Source organism: Gastrolobium bilobum, unplaced genomic scaffold (assembly GCF_033153095.1).
Source record: "Gastrolobium bilobum isolate Gb01-03AN ecotype WA unplaced genomic scaffold, APGP_CSIRO_Gbil_v1 utg31054, whole genome shotgun sequence".
Classification (NCBI taxonomy): domain Eukaryota; kingdom Viridiplantae; phylum Streptophyta; class Magnoliopsida; order Fabales; family Fabaceae; genus Gastrolobium; species Gastrolobium bilobum.
Window position 1 is genome coordinate 22,895 of NW_026897114.1, and position 5,692 is coordinate 28,586.

At 31.6% G+C, this 5,692-nt stretch overlaps 1 pseudogene; it reads right to left on the reverse strand.

Annotated features, from left to right (window-relative positions):
- Positions 1-3,254: 3,254 nt before the first annotated feature.
- LOC133304288 (uncharacterized) lies at positions 3,255-4,517 on the reverse strand (annotated as a pseudogene).
- Positions 4,518-5,692: the final 1,175 nt, after the last annotated feature.

Here is a 5,692-nt window from a genome sequence, read left to right on the forward strand (position 1 = left end):
TACCACCTTTTACTTACATACTTTTTCATAAAGCCACCCTGTACTTTCAATTAAAACAATTATCCATTTTATACTATAACATTGAATCAATTAAACATATTCATTAATTTTAAGACATAATTAACCATGTGCTCAATCATATCATCCATAACTTCTTAGCCTCGCTCATCAATCACCATTTTTCAATGTCTGTCCATCCATTGTTAAATGAAAAAAAATGGTAATCACTGTCAGAAAGACTGAAAGGGAACGATGATTGAATACAAGTCTCCAAGTCATTTCAGATGCTTCATTTCTACTGTAAAACCTTTCTTATATTATAGAGTAGAGATTTGGAACATCTTTGCCACAATTCAATAATGTAGCTTTGATTTAGGTTTTTTATCAAGCATTTTGCAGACAATTAAATGAATAGACAAACTTAGAGACAAGAGATTACAAAACTCGTAGCAAATGGTGAAAGTTTTTTAATCAAAATTCGAAATGTGATTCTTTCCTTTGAAACAACCTTCACATTAATGGATGCATCAGTGAGATTCACACAGAAGAAGATTGACGCAGAAGCAAAAATATAGATTAACAAATAGATTCCAATGTCATTATACAAATTTGGGCTGATTCTTTTTCTTTTATATCAACTTTAAGTCAATTTTTTTTCTGGAAGCATGCAACTTAGTTATGGCATACCAAAACTTAGTGATTCTCATAATCACAATTTTGAAGCACATACAAAACGAGAACAAAAAATAAAAGGTAGAATCTTGTTATCAACCAATTAAAAACAAAGAATGTTTATAGTTGCACCAGCATACTAGATTTGCAATATGCTTTTATGCATATATCAACTCCCTCTGTTTTTGCCTATTGAAGACTTTTCATTTTTTAGTCTCAGAAGCAGTTCAATAGCTTAATTTCGCAGATACTAACTTTCAATTTCAATCATCGTTCCCTTTCTGTCTTTACGATGGCGATCACCATTTTTTTTTTAATTTAAGTTTGGATGGACAGACATTGAAAAAATGGTGGTTGTTGAGTGACAGACATTGAAAAAATGGTGGTTGTTGAGGGAGGCTGAGCAATTAGGGGGTGAGTGATTGAGCACAAGGTTAATTTTGTCTTAAAATGAATAAATTTATTTAATTGATTCAATATTAAAGTGTAAGGTGGGTAATTGTTTTAATTGAAAGTAGAGGGTGGTTTTTTGAAAAAGTATCTAAGTAGAAGGTGGTATTATGTAATTTGCCCTATTCTTTATTCTAATATCATATTAATTGTAGTATCATATTACCTCTTTTACCTTCTGGTTTCGTGAATTGAAAAATAAAATAAAATAATTAAGCCAAAAATATTTTATTTTCTGAAAAAAGTTCTCCCTACTCGTAAAGTACAATTATTTTATTTTCATGTAAGTATGTGATTTTCTTAATTAAATCATGCTATTTTCATCCAATGAGTGTAACTCAATTAGCAACACAAGCTGAGTAGGTGATGAGAGAATTTTGATTCAATTTTCACTAAGTACATCTTTGGAGAATAAGTCCCGACTCAAGATTAGTTCTATAATTGACTCAAATAGTTGAAATACTCGGGAGTTGAATCATCTCACTACGGAAGAACTTCTCAAGGGTGAGGGTAATTTTATCATTACATAGGCCAACAAAATGGCTTAAGTTTACTTACCACCTTAATTTAATTTACCTTTTTGTTCTTGATTTTGACATGAATACGTGAATAAAATTAGTGAATGTACAACATCCATGCTTAGAGATGGATTTTGTGGACTAAGATCATAAGTGAGATAATGCAAGAGATAATTTCTAACCACAATCCACAATTGAGGAGAGATGAAATTGTCTCTTGCATTATCTCGTAAATGCACTAATGATCTTGGTACATATGATCCACCTCTAAGCATGGTTGTTTGCATTCACTAATTCTATTCTCCTATTCATAAGTCAAAATCAAGAATAAAAAGGAAAAGTAAATTAAGGCGATAAGTAAACTTAAACCATTTTGTTGGCCTATGCAATGATAAAATTAGTCTCATCCTAAAAAATTCTTCCATAGACTTTTACATGTAATATAACTTATATAGATTAAGCTAATAAATAACAATTTATATTATGCTTAAACAGAAAGAACCCTTCAACTATAAATCTATTACAAAAACTCTCACGTGACTCAAAACTTTGTAAATTTTTTTTTTTGGTAAACGACAGTTAAGGCCCAAACAAAAAGGAAAAAAAAAATTAATTAACAAATACCAATGACTTGCTCCCCCCTACAGAGGCAAGATCAGCCTGATATAACAATAGTATACCACTCAGAGATTCCACAAATACCATCTAGTCCGCAAGATCATTGACATTAAGAATGTAGTTTGCCAACCAATTTGTGCACATATTTCCTTCTCTGTATGTATGTTGCAAATGAACCTGCCAATTTTTTCTAATCCATGTCTACATACGAGCAACAAGTTGAAGCTCACGGACTGTTTCACTATCCGAAGTGAGCACAATAATCGCACTTGAAGAATCACTTTCTATGATAACATTATTAAAGTCTTCGTTCTAAGCCAACTCCAACCCACGAAAAATGCTTCATAATTCATCAAATGTCGCATATTATTTTCTTTAGGAAGGTTTTTTTTTTTTTTTTTTTTTTTCACATTCGCGGCAAATTAAATTCACTACTTTGTAAATTTAGTAATTTCGTGAAATCTAGTTACTAAAATTTAATAAGATACTTTACGAAATTAAACTATAACTAAAGGGAATTATATATATTTTATCCTTTATAATAATTGTAAATATTCCTCGTAAGACAATAAATCAAAAATCGAAATTCCATTCTTGGCAGCAAGATTCTTTGTGGTCGATTTGAGAATATGTATTTAAATCACCTTTTTTTTTATCTTTTTTTCTTTATTCGTTTGTTATATATAGAGCACAATATAATATTCTTGAAGTTTTATACCAGAAAATATATTTACGTAACACACAAGAAAACTTTGTTTTTAATGAACTATTCCAAATATGGAATTCATTTTAATAAAATATTTATTCCAAAATTAATTTATAGTATCTAATATGATCACTTAGGAATAATTTCCTAACTTATTTATTTTTCCCAATTTATTTTCTTATTAAATTAGAATTTGAAATCTACTTTTAGAATAGATAGGAATTAACGCTTTATAGTTTGTATCACATCATAACACATAAAATCAATACCAATTTCATGTTATTCGGTCTTTATTATCTCTTATATTCCTTCCCTACCTAAATCTCTATAATTTCAACACACATTGACATAGACTTACATGAAAAATACAGAAGAGGATAAACAGAAAGCAGAAATTAACTAACTTCTGTATAAGAAGAGATGAGTGTGATATCAATCTAGGATTGTTTAACATGTACATGAGACTGAGAAGCACCAATTGTAAACAACATCAAGGAGTAATGTTTCCCTGTCTTGCCTTAAGGACAAGCTCTTCAGTGGTGGTGCCAATGATCTCGTTAGCCCGTTTCAGCCCAACACATTGATACCGACCAATAGAATCCTGAATTCAAAGGTCAGCTTACAGTCAACACAAAAATCAAAATCTCTTCAGAGCAAAAATTTCTTAGGGTCACAATAATAAAAAATAATCTCCTAGCAATCATAGCAGCATACCATTTCATCAACCTTAAGAGTTTTACACTAGTTGACAAAATCTAGTAGCTACAACTTAAGATACTAACACAAAGCAAACAAAATAATAATAATAATCCATAGGTTTCAATTTTCCTTGATGTTCTCATTCAGTCTAGAAATATATTAAAATCTCTAAAATGAAATTGATGCGATAAAAGATAAATACAATGACTCATCTCTAATTGGCAAACATGGCTCAAACAATTAATATTTCTTCAAATATTTCCAAAATAAAAATTACCAAATTCAACAATAGCACATTTAACACAAATTTAGACAACAAAGATTCATCTATACTACTATAAAGGAAACACCACACATGATCTTTCCTATTTGCTTATAAGAAATTTCCAACTGCTATTAGCACACTCATTTAACCTTTAAAGATTTGCAACCATTCACTTTAAAATGTAGAGAGATAAAAAGAAGTGGAAATAACAAAAACAAAGTTACATAAAAAAGGAACCCAAGTTTTCCATTGAAGAGATGCAATATTAAATACTTCAATTAGAACGAGAGAATTTTGGGAAATCTCACCCGAGTAACAATTCCCAATTTCTCCAACTGCATCATCCACATCAAAATTACATTCCTCCCCAAACTCCTCTTTAATTAGTTCCTCACACCATTGATCGAGATCCTGATTCACATTATCAGATAGATAACATAAGGACTTGAGTAACACTACAAGAAACCTTGTTTCCATAAGTATAAAATAGAATTTCAAAATAAAAAAGGTGGAGAAGAGAACAGAAAACAAGATTTCTATAAACCTATATTGATGTAGATACCTGTCTTGTAGCTTTGCCCTGTTCCATCAGAATAAAGAATGAAACTATTACCTCTTTGACCTACAAATTTAAAGAATTTCAGATTAGTAACCTTCAGATTAAATGTTTGACAGTGCAAAGTTACATAACGAAAAATCAAAAGCAAGCGACTCAAATTAAAGGCTAGTAGTAGCAACTAACAAATGATCTTCCAGCAATCTAATCACTCAATTCTTAGTTTTGAAGGTTACACGCTTGCCAATACACTAGACTATCACATACAAAGTAACATAAATTCTAAGTCCTTTAAATCACAACTGAATGATGTTTTCACACTACCACCAGTCCCACTAGATGAAAATTTCATACCAGCAAAACCAGAACACAAGTACAGCCAACCAAAACAGAACCAAACACTGAAACAGAGCACAATAAGCAAAAGCAAACCAATAACCACCCACCCAGATCAAAACAGTAACAGATTGAAGGAGAAAGAGTTCAGCCACAACCCAGATTAGCCACAGTCAAACCCAGTCGTTAGCCAGAGTCACCCCAAGCAGGGACCCAGTCAAACCACCCACAAATTGAAGTTGCACCAAGCACAGACCATTGCATTAGGGTTCAGATGAGAGAATGAGGTCGAATGGGATGTTCCAGATGAGGTTGAATAAGAGAAAGAGATCAAATGGGGTGTTTAGGATTTTGGTAGGCTTGGTTTCTTTTTTTGTTTTTTTTCCCCCTGAGAATTGGATTGCTCTGCCACTTGGATGGTGGCTGCCTAGACTGCAAAATTAGCTGATCCCTATAATCCTACCACAATCTCACCAAACCGAGCACGTAATTGTAATTGAGAACGAAGATCCCACAAAACAGCGTAAGATTGTATGATCCTATATCAATCATTGTGATCTTTACAACCTTGCATAAGTGTTCAACTGTTCATTATTTAGAGTTATGCGTTATAAAAAAAATTTCTTTCTAAGCAAAAATCTTTATTTGATTACAACCTCATGGATACTTAAAAAAAAGATTAGCGGAAAAAAAAACAGATTAGATGAGTTCTGACCACTTTAGGCCAAACAGGGTTATTGAGGATTGACCAGACTCAAACTGGCTAGTTTCAGACTCAGATTATTCTAATAGAACTGTCCAGCCGTATCCTATTTTTCAAAATTCTAAAAATATTAACAAAAATCATTGATACTGATTTAACTGGGAAAAAG